Raw genomic sequence first — 20,477 nt, 5'->3', positions numbered from 1 at the left:
CTCATTCACTGCCCACATGCTCCTCCCTGGCCTGTTACAAACTCCATCACCACACTCCCAGAGCCTTCTTAGTTTCTGACATGACCTGTGAAATCTATCTCACCCTAAAGTCTATTGATCTGGTTTAAAATTAATAATCCTTTGCTTTGCATTGGTCTCTAATTTTTATAGGCACCTGGATGAAACATTTATTGAGGACTCATATCCCAGCTTAGATAAGTGAAACTTGTCTTTTTCTGAGCAATGTACCTAGCAGATTAGCCCAGACCTTAAAGTCAGGCGGATCTATATTTGGATCCCACCCTGCCAACTTACCAGATGTGTGATTTTGGTTAAGTTACATAACTACTCTGGGCCTCAATTTTCTCTTTGTTAGATGTGCACAATGAGGTCATTGTAGGGATTATTTGAACCTTCATCTGTAAGCCAAATAGTATAATAAATAGCATAATACCTGGCAGAGTAAAGATCTTTCATTCTCTTTTCTTTCTAACCCATTCTGTAGGGGAAAAGTGGTGGAAGAAGCTGTGGTTTTGTGGGTTCCTAAAGTTCTGCTTTATATCTTACCAAGAAGAGAAATGGGGTTCTCTGGGTTAATGAGCAATCTAATAACTAAAGTTCCTGGTAATAAATGAGTCTCATGATGTTTCAGTCCCAAAATTAAGAATCATAAGAAAAGCAATGGTATCTGCAGTGTCTATGGCACTATTCAACACTATTGAAACATTTCAGTCAAATCTCAGTAGCAATGTATTTTTTGCAGTGGCCCCATTCTTTTTTTTTTTTTTCTTTTTGCTTGGCAAGCTGTCATGGCCTAATTTTTAGAAAGAGACTTGGATAGAGAAAGGAAAACCCTGAATATTAATCAGTTCCCATGCTTATAAATAGTAAACAGAATTAAAGTTGCCTGATGAAATTAATTCATTAAAAACCTCTTTCATAAAAGCAAAAAAAAATTCTAAAAAGGAAAAATAAAAGTTTGGCATAATATGCCTCTAAATAAGCCATCTTTTTTTTTTCAAGCAATAAGAGTGATGGCAGAAAAACCATGGATAATTAATCAGAATAAATGTAGCTAAGAAAAGCTATTTCATAAAGTAAAAACCAGGAAGTTGGGTGGCTCAGGTGGGAGGGTTGCTTGAGCCCAGAAATTTAAGTCCAGCCTGGGCAACACAGTGAGAACCAGCCCCCATTAAAAAAAGAAAGAAAGGAAAGAAGGAAGAAAAATACTAAACGAGGAAATGAAGAAAAACTCAAGCAAAGATTTAGTAATAAATAATAAAAATGATCAAAGGACTAATATTACAGATAATGAGAGGCCCTTATAAGTGAGTCCTGACTCAGGAAAAACACTAAATGATTTAGAAGCAGTGGTGATAATCCCATGATATGTAGACAGATCTGCTGGATGGTGGGCACCTGGGAAGAGCAGAGAAGTGTATGCTATAAAATAGGCACCTGGGGTTTGGGATTGGCCTTGACCGCCCAGCATCTCTCTAGCTCTCCTATGCAAAGATCTTACTCCAGGCACAGGATCTAGGAGTCCCTGGGCTAAGTTTGCCAATATCCTTGTACTCATCTGGATCCTTCCAGAGTTTCCAAGACACTAGGCCAGTATGCACTTCCTCCCTTCCGCAGCAATCCCAAGCCTTCTCTCAACCCCCTATCCCTGTGGCCCAAGAAATAGCTAAGTAAAAAACACAGGACTTTAGCCAGCTCCTGATACAACAGGGTCAAGAAATTATGCAAAATCTGAGTTTGTTTATGATTGCCTCATAGAGGGTCACAGATTTTGGTTTATCTCAGGCTTCAATTTCACCTGAACTGATTAAAAAAAAAATCCTAGAAATTTATTTGATATTTGCTTGAATACAGTTTATATAGAAAGATTGGGATTGTTTGCTTTGAGTGCCCCTGATAAATCTCACAGAGGCACTGATCTGCAACGGGGTGTCAATCTGGAGACATCAGAAATGGACCTCACAAGCCCAGTTTTAGGACTGTTCTTAAAGATTTGTCTGTAGTGAAATTTGGCCACTCCCTTAAAAATTGCTCAACGTGTTGGAGCTACTGTGTGAAAACAGCTGACATTTAGGAGGCCATTTCATGTTCTGGTCTGTTAGAACATTTAAATACTTGGAAATAAAAAATATTTAGCTTTGAAGTTTTCAATACCGGAAAACTTTCAAGTCCAGAGTTTACAGCCAGGAAGGCCTACTCTTTGTCCCTTAAATTGTACTCTGTTTTCCACAAGGTTAATCTTCAGCTCTGGCTTCCATTTCTTCCGCATCATCATCTCCATCCACTTCCACATTTTCTCTTTCAAGCCTTTCCAGGTGCCTGGCAAGTTCAGTCTCATCTGTATCTGTGGCCACTTGGGGATCCCTTTGAACACTGAACACATCCCTCTTTTCCTCAGTCTTTTCATTGATAACAGCCATAGCTGATTGAGGACAGAAAGGCCTGCTGTTCTCTCCAGGGTTGTCGTAGTGCTCACATACCAAGGAGGAGCTATCGGGTTAATCTTCATGGGCAGGTTTCCGTAGAACAATCCAAACGTGCTCTCAGGGCTTCTTTTACAGCATCAATCCCTTCATAACCATAACAAACCACTTCAATATCTGCTTGAATTTTGACAGCCTATTAATATTATTAATGGGTATTTCCTGTTTATCTTCATTCAAATCTAAACTATCCAAAATAGATGCATCTGAGACTGCATGCTTAAATGCATCACAGGCACCATATCCGGGTCTCTTATCATCAAAGACCCAGGCAGCCCTCTGCTTTCCACCTGCTTGTCTTCAGTGTATTCTAACACCTCAGCAACGTGAGGAAGAATGCTATGAACAGTTTTGGATTCTTGTGAATTTGTCTTCACATTTCATTGCTTCTTCTGGAGAAACTCTTCTTTTTAACAAATCAATATATCCTTTTTCTTTGTCCACCTTAATGACAACCACACCTTCATTCCTGCCAATTCAGATGAGTTTGTTTATAGAATGGATACACCTTCTGGACATTTCACTAAGAAGAATCATGCCTTCGATGTTATTGTATTCCAGCAAACTGACATAAGCCCCCACCTCAGCAATGGATCTTACGTTCACGATCACTACCTCTTCCACCTTGGGAAATATGTGTTGATAAAATCTACAACTTAGACCTGGCCTTCTGAGGTTTGTGTGTGATTCACACGCTGGGGTCCCACACCATGCTCTTCAGTTGGTGAGGTCAGATTTGATCCCATCCGAACTGATTTTAACCCACAGTATAATTCTCTAAGCATCCAGCCTAACTTTCCAGAATACTACAAGGTTAAGGAAAGAGTCAAAATGGGCATGTTCCAGATGATCACAGAAGACACAGCCTTGCCCAATTTAAGCCTGTGCCAAATCTTGCGTTTGGACACCACTCACCTAAGTATTTTGCTTTGTTGTTATACTGGAGACCAAAGGCAGGAAAGATGATATGATCATGTCAGTAACAAATGAAGTTTATTTTCCTGTTTCTACTGTGGCTTGTTTGCCCAGTGATCTTACTTCCTTAGTAAGCAGTATTAACAGTGGAGTGGGCTGTGATGGTATAGAGACTCTAAGAGAGAAGAGTGCAATGGTAGACAGTTGAGAAGGCAGATGCTGTAACCACTGAGTCTCCTGCTCCTGACCTATCTCCTCTAAACACATGTTTTCCACTCCTCAAGCAAAATTAAGGCCCTTTCTCTTCATGCAGCCTCTCCTGTCATGTCAACCCATCACTCAATTTAATCACTCACTTATTCATTCAAATGATTATTGAGCAGCCATGCACTGTGTTAGGATCTCTTCCCTCCATGAATGCCTATAGCACTTACTCTTTAACATGCTTGGTTATACCAGACAATCAATCACTCAGTATGCATTTATCCATATCAAACTGTGTCAGTTACTGTGTTCATACTATGAGGTCTATGATATTGTTCCTGTGAATCCACTTGGGAAGACAAGATATGTCCACTCATTATTAAGAATGAATGATAAATGCTGACAGAAAGGGTTCTGGTTAGGAAAAGATCACTGTGGCTTAATATGGCCAATAAAGAAAGACTTCCTGGAGATGCTGGGGCACAAGTAGTAGTCAGATAAATGGAAAAGTACACACCAAAAATCATGTCAGCAAAGAAACAAAGACCTGCATTAAAAAGGCATGTTTAGGGAACGGGGATATGACGTAACTGGCTTAGGTGCTCCCCCCTGAGAACAGCCCTAAACGCTGCAGTGCCACTGTGAACGTGAACCCCCTGGTGAAAAGAAGCCAGATCCCCTCTGCATTCCTCCTTGCTGGGTCTCGTGGCTTTTCCATCCTAATATTCTGCAGGAGAGGGCCCTACCCTGACCCCTAGTTAGAAGCCAAGGTCCTGCTTTCCCACCTCATTCCTGCAATCCCGTTTCCCAGGAGCTGGGCCTCCATTCCCTCTGGGGCCCTGAATTTTGAAGAGATTACTTTGAATAAAATCTCCGCTTAGAATGTTTGGAGAATGAGATACATGTTGAAACCAGTGAATCCCATAAACACTAATTTTACTTCTTTTACTGTAAAATTAATTCCTTCATTGGAAACAATGTTGTATGGTATACCATGCTGGTGAATGAGGCATTGGGTAAGTACATGGATGATATCGCTGGCAGATGTATGGTAGGCAAGAAAGGTAGATTATCCAGAATAAATTTCTATTCCAGTGAGGACAAATTACCAAATTGTTATTCCTTATGTATTAATAGTAATAAAATAGAAGGGGGCGATGTAATCCATCTGTCACCAGGTGGCAGTCTTTTCCTGCTGAGTCTAGCACTGAATTGAGGGCTGAAGGTCAGGCTGACATTCAGCAGTGGCAATGGAGATGAGCTTTGTTGAGGGGAAGCCAATATTAAGTCCATAAATAATTGTGCAAGGACTGAAGTGTTTGAGGAAAGAATCTGCGAATCAAAAAATGAGTAATCTTGTCCACTGGTTATTCAGATCATCTCGACCACAAAGACTACTTGATGGCCATTAACGTGAGACACAAATATTCTCACATTCTGGGGATCATTCTGAGATACTCACATACATTTTCCCTAAATCTTCAGTTTTCACTCCCTTGGTGTTTTGTTCTTTCTTCTAAGGTTTTGAACGTGCAACCATACCCTTAGTCCCACCCTTGAATTTGTATAGCTCTTCATCTCGGTCCATCTCTCTTTCTTGGCCAATGGACCATGAGATATACTGATAAAAGTTATGCTCAGTGTGAGGATTTCCATTATTTATTGTCTTTCAGGCCACACCTAAGTTGGACTGCTATTGAAGTTCCGTTTTGACTGTGTAATCCAGGCTTGAATTTCTTCTTCCTTTGTCAACTAATCATAGGGAACTATTAATACCTATAAGAATATAGGTTGGATTGGGTGTGAAAGGAGTAGGCACACTGTGAGTGAGAGCTGCCTGCTCATGCAATTTACTTGAGCCTTCCGAGGCTACTCAAACCTGATCTTATGTATACCTATTTCCCTTCTTGATGGGGTACTCTGGGCTTACCACATTTGTGGTTCAGTGTCTCAGACAACTCCCAGATAAAATGGGCAACTCACTTCATATTGGGTGTCCTGTGGTCAGGTAGAGGTGCCTGGATGCTTCGGTAGGACACACGTATTCCAGAATTGGGAGATAGGCTCCATGAAGATTCGGGGGCCAGCCACTTCAGTGTGGGTTTTTAGGAGTCCAGTGGTCAGAGGCTTGCCAGAATAACCTCTCCAAAGTGAAAGAGAACATCTTTCACCCTCGCCATAAAGAAAAAAGCACAGAGCCTGGAGGTCTCTTTAGATTCTAAAGCAACATATTCCATACTTAGGAATATTGATCCTGTCCTTATACTAGGAAACATGGAAGGCTAGAAGCTTTGAGGAGCCTTGGAGCAAGAAAGGGCACTCCATCAGGTCAGGATATAGTGCAAGCAGCCCTGCCACTTGGGTCACATGGTCCAGCAGGCCCTATGGTGTTGGAGGTGTCAGTAGTGGCAAAAGATGCAATAAGAGTCCTATGAAGAACCCTAGTGGGAGAATCACAATTCTTGCCCCTGGGATTCTGGAAAAGGGTCATGCCATCCATAGCAGAGAATTACATGCCCTTTGAAAAATAGTTTTTGGCAAGTTACAGAGAGCAAGTTACTCTGGTAAAGGCAGAATGTTTGACTATTGAACATGAAATGACCTATGCATTCAGAGTTTCCCATTATAAGCTGTGTTCTGTCAATCCCACCTAGTCATAAAGTTGTATAGGCCCAGTAGCTATCTATCATATGACGGAAATGGTATATCCAGGATCGAGTCCAAGCAGGACCAGAGGGTACAAGTAAGCTGTATGGGCAAATAGCTCAGACCCTCATGTCACCCATTAGAGCAGCACTAGTTCTCCCATGGCTTATACCAGTGGCCCTGTGATGGGTCCCATATGACTAAAGTGGAGGGAAAAGTCCAAGATTGGTTTATAGATGGGTTGACTCATTAACTACGTACAAGCTGAAAATGGATAGTGACTGCATTATAACTGCATTCAGGGGTGGTCCTGGAAGACACTAGAGAGGGAAAATCTTCCCAAAGGACCGAGCTGGGAACAGAGATCTGGTTATCTGCTTTGGTGGAAGGAGAAATGGACTGAGATGAGAATATAGATTCCTGGGCTGTGGCCAATGGCTTGGTAGTCTGATTGAAGGCCTGGAATGAAATGGACTGGAAAACCAGAGACAAAGGAAATCTGGGTAGAGAAAGTGACATATGGGAGTAGTCACAAGGTATGAAGACTTTTGTATCATATGTTAACACCCACCAGAAAGCATCTACCAGACACTCAACAACCAAGTAGACAAAATGGCTCTCCCAACTGATATTAATTAGACTTTGTCATTAGCAGTCCCAGAGTTGAGATAATGGGCACATAAATGGAGTGACCATATGTAAAAGATGGAGGCCATATGTGGACCCAACAGCATGGACTCACATTTACCAAGGCCAATCTAGTTACTTCTAAATGTCCTAATTTGAGTCTAGCAATTTGAGGTTGCTATGAGCTAGGCTGATGCCATGGCACTCTAGCCTGGGCAACAGAGTGAGACTTCATCTCAGATAAATAAATAAATAAATGTCCTACTTGCCAGCAACAAAAACCATCACTAAGCCATTAATATATTATTATTCCTCAAGGAAACCATCCTGGACATTGGAACTTTTCCTATTCTGAAAGGGCTACTGGTTCACTCTCACAAAGACAATCCCTATTCCAGGTATGAGTTTGACTTTCCTACCCACAGAGCCTCAGCCAGGAACACTATCCAGGAAGTTATGGAATTCTTGAGCCACAAGCGTGGAATCCCACACGGCACAACATCTGGCCAGGAGACTTTCTTTAGAGAAAAGGTGCAAGAATGGACCCATGACCATGGGTGCCACAGGTCACATCACAGGCCACACCACCCAGATGCAGCTAGGCTCAAAGAATGCCAAAATGGCCTAAAGGGCAACTAAAGTACCAACTTTGTGGGTAGGTCAGTCTGTCTATATTAATTTATTTGTCAGAGTAATATGCCACAAATGCTAACAGTGATTATTTCTATATGGTGATTTTTATTTTCTTCTTTTTGCCTACTTGAATTTTCTAAAGTTTCTGAATTTGTTAACTTAACCGGGGAAAAGTAAAGAAAACTCTTCTTTTGCATTATTCCAGAAAACAGCCCTCTAGCTTCTGGCCCCAGCATCTTTCCTTTTCTCTCTCAAACTCTCTAAAAACTGTGTGGCTCTTTCATCACCATAAGCAACATCCTCTACTTCCCTAGAACCAAAGAAGCACTTCCCTGCAACAATTTACAACAGAAATCTGCATTGCTGAAACATTTTTCCTCGATTGTCCCTGGACCCTCTGAACTTGTCAGTACTGTTTTTTCATCAGTGTTCTGAGTGCTTCTTACACAATATGGCAAATAAATTTACCCTGGTGCCTTCTGAGTTCTAGAAACCTGCTATTATTTATCTCTAATTCCAGGAACTCCTATTTCACAGTGAATCTGTATTAGTTATCTGTTGCTACATAACAAAACATCCCCAAATTATCAGCTTAACACAACATTTATTATCTCACACATTTTCTGAAGGTCAAAATCCATGAATAGCTTACCAGGGTGGATCTCCTTCCAAGACGGCTCACTCATATGGCTGTTGGCATCACCTATGGTGTGACCTAATGAGGTCATCACTTATTCCTTCTGACCTAATGAGGCCACCACTTACTCCTTCTCTTGAGCACAGCTAGATAAACCCTAGGGTATCATTAGATCCTTGAGATTTGAAAAAGAAACACAGTTTCTTCCTTTAGATTACCAATCATGCTGATATTTTCCCTAACCCCCAGGGAAACCCCATATGTTGAGCTCAAAGCTCACAAAGTACAAAGTGCTATGGTTTAAATGTTTTTGTCCTCTCATAAAGGATTTGTACTCAAAAAATATAAAGAACTCTTACAACTCAATAAGAAGGCAAACACCCAATAAAAAATGAGCAAAGATTTGAACAGTCACTCCATCAAAGAAGCTGTATAGATGACAAATAAGCACATGAAAAGATGCTCAACATTATTAGGTATTAGGGAAATGCAAATTAAAACCACACTGAGATAACCACTATGCAGCCACTATCGTAAAAAAAATCTTGTCAAGGATGTGGAGAAACCAAAACTTCATACACTACTGATGGAAATGTAAAAAGATCCCAATCAGTTTGGAAGTTTTTCAAAAATTAAAATACACCTGTCATATGATCTGGCCAACTTCTAGGTATTTACTCAAGAGGAAAGTAAGCATATGTTTATATATTAATAAATACTTGTACATAAATATTAATGGCAGATATGTTTGTAAGAGTCAAAAACTTGAACTTCCCAAATGTCTATCAGAGAGTGAATGAACAAATTGTGATATATCCATATAATGGCACACTACTCAGAGTAGATCATAATGAAGTATTGATACACATACAGCATGGATGAATATCAAAATAATTATGCTGAGCAAAAGAATCTAGACCAAATATAACACTTTAGAAAATGCAAACTCATCTATAGTGATGGAAAGTAGATCAGTGGTTACCAGTATGGAGAAAAGTACAAGGTACAAAGAAACTTATGTGAGTGATGAATATTTTCCATGTCCTGTGTAGTGATGGCTTCACAGTGTACTCATATGCCAAACTTACCAAACTGTACACTTCAAATACATGCAGTTTATTGTATATCAATTATACCTCAATAAAAATGTTTAAGTATTGTAAAAGTGACAGTTTAGCAAGAACTTGAAGGAAGTGAGGATATTCACCTTGTGGATAACCGATGGGAGATTTTTTTAAAAAAATTATTAATCAAATCTTGGTAGGGAACATTCTTTTACTTTTTTACCCAGAAACTTTCCCTTCTTCTGGTATAATAGCACCTTTCACATCAGTTTAGATTAGTTTTGGCTGCAAGTGACAGCAAATTCAAAAAAGTAGGAACTTAAACAAGCTTGAGTTTAGTTTTTCCCTTCCATAAATCCAGGCAGGTCAGGGCTGGTTTGACTCCTCCATGATCATCAGGAATGCAGGTTCCTTCTAATTTATCACTACAACTTTCATTTTGTTATACTGGCTATTGCAGGTCCAACCAAAACACTTCTCTTCTAGCTGACAGAAAGGAGGAAAGGGGCATGCCCCTCCCAGTAAGGACACTTCCTGGGCGTTTCGTATACCCTTCTGCTTGTATACCATTGGCTAGAATGTGATTAAATGATCTCAGGCAGCCAAGTAGAGTTGGAAAAATGCTTTTTGTCTGAACTGCCATGTGCCCAAGTAAAAGTCAGAGGAAAAAGGAGAACAAAGATATTGAGAGACATCTTATTAGTCTTTGCCACACCTACTTCTTCTTTTGGAGGTTCTTCCTCTTCTTATGCAAACCACGTAGTTCTAGTAAAGACTGCCAAGCGTCTTCGTAACATCTCATTGGTCACAGAGATGGGTACATGACCTAAACTGGGCAAATGAGTGTGACAAAGAAGGAAGCAAGGAACCTGGGAGTGCCTGGAAATCATGGGACCGTGCTCAGGAAAGCCCACATGCAGAGGGGACATGACGACTAAAAGAAAGGTTCTGAAGGTGTTCAAATCCCTGCTCCAGTTACACTCGAGGCCTGGCTGCCTACATTGCTCATTCTTCGTTTATGTTATCTTAGACAATATACAGTCATACCTCATAAATATTGTGAGTTCTAAAGTGAATTATCTCAATAAAGCAAAATCATATGAATTTCTTCATTTCCCAGTGCGTATGTTATGTTTACACTATACTATAGCTATTACGTGTGCAATAGCATGTACATACCTTAATTAAAAATACTTACTTGCTAAAAAATGGTAATGATCATCTGAGCCTTCAGCATGTCATAATCTTTTTGCTGGTGAAGGCTCTTGCCTCGATACTGATGGCTACTGACTGATCAGAGTGGTGGTTGCTGAGGGTTGGGGTGGATGTGGTAATTTCTTAATACATTGACTGCCACACTAGAAAAAAATTTTGTTTCCTTGGGGCCATGGTGTTGTATTAGGAAAATAGAATAAAAATTTCAAAAACAAAATGATCCTTTCTAATTTAATGAAAAATTTGTTATTTTTTGTTTTCTGTGAGTTATATGCATTAAATTTTCAATATTATTGTAACAATAAGAACATCAAGTAAGATTTTCACCAACCAGCTGCAGTTACTTATGTTTAACGAGGCCCCGGGCTCAAAACTAGCATGAGTTAAATGGCAGGCAGCTAATGTGTTAAAATAAGACATCAATGAAGTTTGCTGCATGGATTGACTCTGCCTTTCATGAAAGATTTCTCGGTAGTATGTGATACTGTTTAACAGCATTTTACCCACAGTAGATCTTTCAAAATTGGAGTCAATCCTCTCAAACCCTGCTGCTTTATCAATTAAGCTTATGGACTATTCTAAATCTTTTGTCTTCATTTCAACAATGTTTGCAGCATCTTCACCGGGAGTAGATTCTATTTCAAGAAACCACTTTCTTTGCTGTTGCATAAGAAGCAACTCCTCATCCGTTCACGTTTTATCATGAGATTGCAGCAATTCAGTCACATCTTCAGGCTCCACTTCTCATTCTAGTTCTCTTGTTATTTCTACCACATCATTGGCAAGTTACCTCCTCCTCCACTGAAGTCTTGAACCTCTCCAAATCATCCACAAGGGTTGGAATCAATTCTTCCAAACTCCTGTTAATGTTATTTTGACCTCCTCCCATGAATCACAAATGTTTCTCAGCTTTTGACATTCCTTCCTCATTAAGCTGAATCATTTCCAGCTTTTGATTTAAAGTGAGAGATATGCAACTCTTCCTTTCACTTGAACACTTAGAGGCCATTGTAGGGTTATTAACTGGCCTAATTTCAATATTGTTGTGTCTCAGGGAATAGGGAGGCAAGAGCAAAGGAGGAGAGATGGGGGAACAGCCTGTTTGGTGGAGCAGTCAGAACACCTACATTTACCGATTAAATTCTGTCTAATATGAGCACAGTTCATGGCAACCCAAAACAATTAGCAACACCAAAGATCCTTGATTACAGATCACCACAACAGATATAAAAGTAATGAAAAAGTTTGAAATATTACAAGAATTACCAAAACGTGACATAGAGACACCAAGTGAACACATGCTGTTGGAAAAATGGTACTGCTATACTTGGTCAACCCAAGGTTAGAACAAACCTTCAATTTGTAAAAATTGCAATATCTGCAAAGTGCAATAAAGTGAAGTACAATAAAACAAGGTATGCTTGTACCTTCTATACCCCAAATTGTTAACCAAAGAGAACACTAAAGGGCTAGTTTTGGTCCTTGAGCAGGCTTCTAAGGGGCCAGTTTCACTAAAGAATTAACACTGCATTCGAAAGAAGTCTCATAAGAAGAAGAAATAATAAATGGTTAGTATACATATAAAAAGATGCACAATCTCAGTTCTAATTAGGAAAATAATTATTAAAACAAGAGGATACAGACATTTAAATATATTATGTGAGAATGAAATTGGTACCATATTTGATGAGAAAACATTTCAAATACAGGTTGAGCATCCCTAATCTAAAAATCTGAAATTCAAAATGCTCCAAAATGTGAAACTTTTTGAGCATCAACATGTTGCTTAAAGGTCATGCTCAAGGAAATTCCCATTGGAGCATTTTAGATTTTGAATTTCCTAACTAGGGATGTTCAACTGGTAAACAAATGCAAATATTTAAAAATGCAAAAAAATCTGAAATCTGAAACACTTTTGGTCCCAAGCATTTCAGATATGGGATACTCAACTTATACCTACCACAATTTAAAATGCATATCTCCTTTGACCCACAATTTTATTTCTAAGAAACTGTATTCTAGTGTTTAAAAACATATACATAAGGATATTTACTAAAACATTATTTGAACAAGTGAAAATTGGAGTCAAAGTAAGATATTTGCCAATAAAAAAGTTTCAGAAAATTATGGTACATTCATATCATGGTATATTTTATAACAAGATACTTTATAACTATGGCTTTATGGTATATATACATTTGAAACTGTTATAATGAATAGGATGAATTTAGGGGGTAATAAGTAATATGCCATAAAATGAAAAGAACAAATTACAGAGCAGTATATAAAATATAATTTCATTTATTAAAAAAAAACCACATATGTAGAGCCTGACAAAATTTGGGATTCCTCATCCCTCTGAGCAGGTCCCTATTTTCCTTTTTTAAAGAGATCATGGTATGAAAGTCAAAGGATACAAAGAGAAAGTAGCAAGAGTTGGGGTTATTTTAGTTTACTTTAAAAAAAAATTATGTATATCAAGTGTGTGTGAAAGGGTTGTTTTGTAGTTAGACCAGACAATGTCCTGATACCAACCACACTAAACCTCTGTCCTAAGGTGAGTTTGCCCAATGATCTGAATGGGATTGGGCCCACAGTGGGTTCTGCTCACTATGCAGTGAGCATCAGCAATAGAAGGAATATCCTCTACCTCTGCTCAACCTCTGCCAAACTGAGCATGCCAATGTTCCAAAACAAGAAGATATTCTGATGCCTTCTATTAATTGACTCGGCATAAATTGTGACCCCATGGTAATGGCCTGCCTTAAGCCTTTTATTTCATTTGAGACCCTGAAGGACAGACAGGTTTCTCCCTAGTCTTTTGTAGAAACACAAAAAGCATGCATTGCTTTCTATACTAAGAAGCTTAAAGTAGGGAGTTTGTATATGCTTCAGAAATTCTCCTTTACTGCAGATATGAGTCCTGTCTCCTTGGAAGGACAACACAGGCCTGCTTAAGAATAACAGGCAATAGTTACAGCCTATTCATCCCATCTGCTTCCTATGAAAAATGAGAATCATTATATAATAGTGTTAGGGATATCAGGCCTCTGAGAGGGGATTTCCTTGAGATGTGCATAGACAAAGGTCTGGAAGGAGACACAAGAAACTGTCCTTGGTGGCTACCCAGAGGAAGCAAGAATAGGGAGTATGAGGGTAGGAAGGCTTTCTCTGTGGTTTGAATACTTTACAAGTATTTATTACTTCTGTCATTAAAACTCTTTTTTTTCCTGCTGAGAATTCATGCTGTTTACTCATTGTGCATATGTTGGAATGGACCCAAAAATATAATCTGAGGAAAATCTTGGCCCTGAATTTTCCATCCCACCCCCATGGGAAAGTTGGGTGACTTTCTATTTAAGTATACACACTGGTTAGGGGCTTTCCTTTCATAAAGGGCATCAACTCTAGGTTAATTATGCTTAATTACACCATAGAACTTCCACACTTCAAGTTCTTCTTAGAAAATATAATCCTGAATTATCTGGTATTTTGAATTACTATCAAAAGATCATGATTATTATCAAAAGATCATGATCATTGTAAAGATCATGTTCAGGAGAGCTGCCTGATTGGAATGGGCTCATTCTCTAGTCATTCTAAATTTTGTCAGGTTTGGAGACAGATCCCTGGAGAGAATTCTTGGACCATATTGTCTCAATACCCCTCTCCCATGACTTGGCCCTTTTCTGATCTACATTTAGCATTTTGTCAGAGTCTATATTGAGAGGTATTTTAAGAAACAGTCACATTACATTCATCATTGTATAAGCTTGTAGGATTATCATTGAAAATGATGGTGTTCAGAACATATTACCCCAAAATGTGGCAACGTAGCATACTGACCATTTTACACTGAAAGAATTTGAGAAACAACATGTGCAGAAAGGATTTTCTAACCTTCCCCAGAAGCAGGTCATAAGACCCTCGTGTAAATGTGAGAAGTGCTCTCCTTACACCCTGAGGAAAGGAGCATCTTTATTTCCATAGATACAAGGACACCAAAAGGAATCTGGATGAACAGGCCTTGCTGTTTCCCTAGTTTATTACACTTAGCTCATACTTTTTCTTTATTCTATCCCATTTCTTCACAACTCTCTACTCTTCATCAAACTTATCATAAAAACTCTCAGGTTGCCAGATGTGGTGGCTTACACCTATAATCCCAACATTTTGGGAGGCCAAGGCAGGAGGATTGCTTGAGCCCAGAGTTCGAGACCAGCCTGGACAACATAGTCAGATCCTCCCCATCTCTACAAAAAAAAAAAATTAGCTGGGCACAGTGAAGTACACCTGTACTCTCTGCTACTCAGGAGGCTTTAGCAGGAGGATTGCTTGAGCCCAGGAATTCAAGGTTACAGTGAGCTATGATTGGTCCACTGCATTCCAGCTTGAGTGACAGAGCTAGACTCTGTCTCTTAAAAAACAAAAAACACAAAAACTCTCAGGTTTAACCGCTTCTTCAGGTCTCCATTTCCTTATGAAGTCTCTTGAGCCACATAAAACTTACATTAAATAAGCATGTATGCTTTTCCCTTGCTAATCTGTCTTCTGTTATGGTAGCCCCAGCCAATGAACTAAGATGGGTAGAAGGAAAAATATTTTTCTTTCCTTACAAGAACATTATCTATACATCACAACAACATAGGAAACGCTGGTTTGTTTTTGTGAGCAGCTGGTCCTTTTTTTGCCTTATGGACCCTATCAATCTCGTAATAGCTTTGGTTTTCCCTGGCACTAGGAAACTGAGCCAAATGTATATGCTTCTCAGTGCCTATATAGGAGGACCTCTTAGTGCCTGGATATTATATTATATTACACTATTTTCTAACCTAGGTATTAGCTTTTCCCACCTTTTTACTTTCCCTTTGCCCCGTTTCTTCATTTATATTAGTACATTTTTAATTATTATATTTTACATATTTCTATAAACTACCTTGAATTCTTTTTTTTTTGGAATGAAGGATACTAAGGAATCCATTTTACTTTTGGAGCATGTAATTTACTAAACTTCACATGATTCAAACCAGAATTCTAAAGTCTTTTATGAGGTTTCTGATTATACCATATTTATACCTGTGTCCTCAATACTATCATCAAACTCTATTGTCACAACTCTGGAGTGACCATGAGAGTCACAGACCCCTATGAAGTCAATCTTGTCTAGATCAAGCTATTGTGTTTTGGGTTAGTGAAAAGAAGTTGTTAAGACCTGAATTCTAGACCTAGTTAATCTATTCATTTATTTAAATATTTATAATTTGTTTACCATAGACCAGGCATCCAGGTAGGTTTTGAGGATACAATGGTAAACAAAAAATGGACAGAGGTGTGCCCTCATAGACTTTATGATCTGGAAGTGAAGACAGACATTAATTAAATAATCACATAAATGTAATTGCAGTTAATTATAAGTGGCGATGGATGGGTAGGGCTTTGGGGTCATATGTTAAGGGAGCATAACTCTTCTTGGAAGTCTGGGAAGACTTCTCTGAATTGAGATCGGCAGGATGGTCAGGAGTTTTGGAGAGGACAGGTAGAGGCAAGAAGCATTATGGGATGTGGAAATAGGATGTGCAAAAGCCATGTGGCAGGAGGAGCAAAATGCAATGGAGGAACTGAAAGAAGAGGCTTGAGGCTAAATGCAGAACGTTTGAGGGACAGTGGCTCTAAAACGGTCTGGGACAGGTGGGATGCCAGTGACTAACCAGGTGAGCTCCAATAAATGACCCAATCTTTCTAAGCCTATTTTCTAGGGTGCAAAACTCTGATCCTTGAGCACATGGTGATGCTGAACTACCTACTGAGCTACCATTAAAGTTACAAACAAATTTAAGCTACAGTTTCTCTAGGGACCAGCATATTGGAAATTGCCACTTACTCAAGAGGAAAACCATCTATGGAAAACGGGCCCTTGGGGAGTTTTTTTTAAAAAAAAAAATCAAATTATGCACAGTCTCGGGTGTAAATAGTCCTGTGATTGGTAACTTGCAGGGAGCAGTGTCTGCTTCACTCCCTTAAGGGATTTGTTAACATATACAACAGGTAAGACACTTTCAGATATATTATTTTGTTTAATCCACACAAAAAACCTGGAATGTATCATTTTTTTCTATTTTAGGAATGAGAAAACTAGGGACCAGAGGAATTAGGTAACTTACCAAAGGCCATATAGTCAGAAAATTATAGAGCTGGTAATGGAATTCAGGTAGTCTAATCTAAATCCATACAAATAACACTCACCACAGGGCTCTCAGCAAAACTAAATACGGCCCAGAATTGCCAGTCAGACCTCTAGTGACTGTAAAGATGAGGAGGGAAGGGAAACTGGATCCACCAGTCCTCATTCATCAACACACAACACAATACAAAAGAAAAGGAATCTTTTCTTCCAAGGAAATGCCCTCACTTCTGCTATCAACCCAGTCAGGTAAGGCGAGGGCATAAAATAATTTACCTATCAAAGAAACTACATGAGAAAGTCTCCAGCTTAAAAGAATGAAGTAAAACAGATAAACTCTTCTGCCTAGAGAGATAAAAGACTTTGCTTCCACAGATGGCTGTGACAGGGGGTGGGTTCTGTGAAACCTGTATTCTATAAAGAGAAAGGAAATGTCACCAGACTTTCATATCTGCAGAACTTTGTCAGAGTCTGTAAAGAGGGAGAATATAACATGGTACCAGCTGTCAATACTTCTGTTTTTAAAAAGAAACCCACCTTTGGAACAAAATGAGACCACACTGGGATGGAATAGGGTGTCCTAGAGTTAGAACTTGTCGTGAGATTATTAAGAAGCAAACCCCACAATCCTGCTGAGTCAATGGGCAGGATCTATTTTCAGTTTTCGACTTGTCCTGAGATGCTCTAAATCTCTTGCCAAATTGAATCAGCACAGCATCTGTGGGTAGCGATTAAGAAGTCTACATTACCTAGGAAGAGAGCAGCAGAGAGTGTCTAGATAAAAGCATCCAAAAGTGAAGAAAATTAGCCAACTCTCTAGTCAGGGAGCCAAATCGTTTGTTAACAGTAGGAAAAGGAAAGACCTGCTCTGGTTGGCCCAACTCCATATTCCCTGGGTGACTAGGTATCTTTTCCTACTTTTGGCAGTCCCAAGCAGGACACTGATTGGCCTGAGAATCAAGGTTTTCTCATAAATGTCTTTGCCCGGTGCCTGATCTCTGCTGCCCAGACCTCCTGCTGAGATGTGCTCTTACCTCCTCACCAACCTCTTGCTCACTGGTTCTTAACCTCCTACCTGGCTTTTGGAACTCCTGGTCTCCTAATGATAAGGAACCCCCCCATCTATTACTTAGCACAGCAGCCACCTGAGACCCCCACCCCTCACGGAGGACCCACATTAGCATATTACTAACCTAACACCTGGCACATTAGCATACCACTAACCTAACACCTGGCACATTAGCATATCACTAACCTAACATCTAGCACATCAACATAACACTAAACCTAATTACCTGGTGCAAGACACTAACCTAACCTATTACCCGGCGGGCATTAGTCACCTGAGACCCCTCCCCTTGGATCACCCCAACTTAATAAAAATGGGAAAAATTGGGTAGACGGGGCTCAGAATTTGGTGGCGAGACCTCTCTGAGCCTGCCGGCGAATAAACTTTGATTCTCTGACTCTCCGTGTGCCCCTCAGTTTGTCCTCAGGACCACTCGCTGTAACACTTGCCATAACATTTTGGTTCCCTGACTGGGAAAACCGACCGCGCTGGCCCCTTGAAGCCACTGGTTCGGGAGGGGCGCAGTGACCAGCGGGACCTCAGCGACAGAAGCGAACCAGAGCCAACTGCCTTTTTGCGGAATATCTTCGCTCCTCGGGAGCTCCTGCCGGCCGTGGGGTCCCAAACTCGCCCGGACACGCCGGAGAGAAGGACAAGTCAAATCAGGTCTGGAGGCATCGGACCAGGTAAGGTCCCGGGACCCGTCCGAGTCAGGCCTGTCAGATGACAGAAGAGGAGCTTGATCACCTCCTGAGTGAAGGGAATTCCCAGGGTGGGAATGTGTAACCCCTGCCTGTCTGAGTGAGTGAGTGAAGAGTAGACTGTTTGTGGTTCCACGGCTACGGCTATGGAATCTGAGTGGGTCCTCACCTGCAGTTCTGTGGTGGCGTTGTACGACATAAGGGTGATTCACTCCCCTAAAAGGAGTGACCAGGCCCGGGGTTTATACGGGCACACCTTAGCCAAGACGCACCTAAGTTCCCGAGAGGGACGCAGCCAGGCGGACACCTGAGAGAACCTCCCCTCCACACACCTTTTGTCTGTTAAACTGCGACACCATTCAAGGGTCTAGGATGGGTAGTGTAGAATCTAAGCCTACAGTCCTTAAATGCATGTTAAAGAACTTTAAGAAGGGTTTCAGGGGAGATTATGGTGTCACACTGAGTCCCAGCAGACTTAGGGCCCTCTGTGAACATGAATGGCCCACATTTGGGGTTGACTGGTCTGCAACAGGAACCCTAGACCTCCTCACCGTGCGAGCAGTTTGGAAAGTTGTGACCAGGACTCCCGGCCACCCCGACCAATTCCCTTACATAGATCCATGGCTAGAGATTTCTCAGACCCTGCCCCCTTGGGTCCAGTTGTGTGCTAATAAGGGACAGAGCAGGATTTTTGTGGCCTAAAGGACCAGAGACTCCAAACTGTACAAACCCATCCATCAGGAAGCTCCTGAAGAGGAGCCACCACTGCCCCCCTACAACCCTACCGTGACACCTCCAGAAGTGCCCCCGAATCTGCCAGACACCCCGACACTGTCAGTCTCCCCGCCGCCAGTTCCAGACCAACCAGATGCCGACACTCCGATTACCCGTTGGCTACGGTCAGCTCAGGCCCCAGCTTCAGCCCTCCAGATGCCCCTGTGTGAGGTGCGAGGTCCGATGCAGGTTACAGACGATGGGTCCGTTCAGCCAGGGCAGCCAGTCCTGTACTACCAGCCCTTCTCCACCACTGACCTTCTGAACTGGAAACACCACACCCCACCTTACTCCGAAAAACCTCAGGCCCTCATTGACCTCCTGGAATCCATCTTTCAGACCCCCGTCCCACTTGGGAAGACTGCCGCCAGCTCCTTCTGACCCTTTTTAACACGGAAGAATGACGCCAGATTATAGCTGGGACCCAGAGGTGGCTCCAGGACCAGGCTCCAGCAGGGACCTTGGACGTGGAGCAGTGGGCACTGAGAGCAGCACCGAGACCAACCCGGATTGGGATTTCAACTCCCCGAGTGGATAAGAGACACTCGGAAGGTATCGGGACGCTCTCCTCCACTGCGTCCGGAAGGGAGCCAGAAAACCAACCAACATGAACAAAGTCGCTCTGATCGTCCAGAAGCCAGAGGAATCACCAAACGAATTCTACGAGCGCCTTTGTGAGGCCTACCGAGTCTATATACCCTTTGACCCAGAGGTGGCTGAAAATCAGCGGATGGTGAATGCTGCATTTGTTGTGCAGTCCTATGCTGACATCTGACGGAAACTCCAGAAACTTGACGGGTTTGCAGGAATAAACATACAGCTGATGGAGGTGGCCCAGAAGGTCTACGTTAATCGAGACCGGACCGCCCAGAGGGAGAAGGACCAGAAAATGAAACAGAAAGCTGCTCTCCTGGCCGCTGCCCTTGGAAGACTTGACCCAGCCAAGAAACCTGGCCCACCATGGGAAGGAGGACCCAGGAGATGAGGGACCCTGAAGCCTGACCAGTGCGCCTATTGTAAGGAGTTTGGTCACTGGAAGCATGAATACCCCAACAAAATAAACCACCCACCACGAAACAGGAACCTGCCCAGGGGCTTCCAGCAGGAGCCAGAGACCCAGGACCTCATCAGTCTCACTGGGGTTGACTCAAAATAGGACCCACCGGGTTCCCTGACTCTTGGGGAAAACAGCCCTCACGCAGCTACTCTCCCGGTATTACTACATGGCCAAACTTCCATCCCTTGCAGCAGCAGTCAGTGCCCGCTGCCAGACCTGCGCTAAAACAATGCAACAGTCAGGCCGAGAC

At 41.4% G+C, this 20,477-nt stretch overlaps 1 pseudogene; it reads right to left on the bottom strand.

The window, feature by feature from the left end:
- Positions 1-2,255: 2,255 nt before the first annotated feature.
- LOC138390308 (eukaryotic translation initiation factor 2 subunit 1 pseudogene) lies at positions 2,256-8,257 on the bottom strand (annotated as a pseudogene).
- Between the last annotated feature and the right edge of the window lie 12,220 nt (positions 8,258-20,477).

This window comes from Eulemur rufifrons, chromosome 8 (assembly GCF_041146395.1).
Source record: "Eulemur rufifrons isolate Redbay chromosome 8, OSU_ERuf_1, whole genome shotgun sequence".
Classification (NCBI taxonomy): domain Eukaryota; kingdom Metazoa; phylum Chordata; class Mammalia; order Primates; family Lemuridae; genus Eulemur; species Eulemur rufifrons.
Note: the sequence above shows the minus strand (reverse complement) of the source record. Positions and strands in the feature narration are given on the sequence as shown.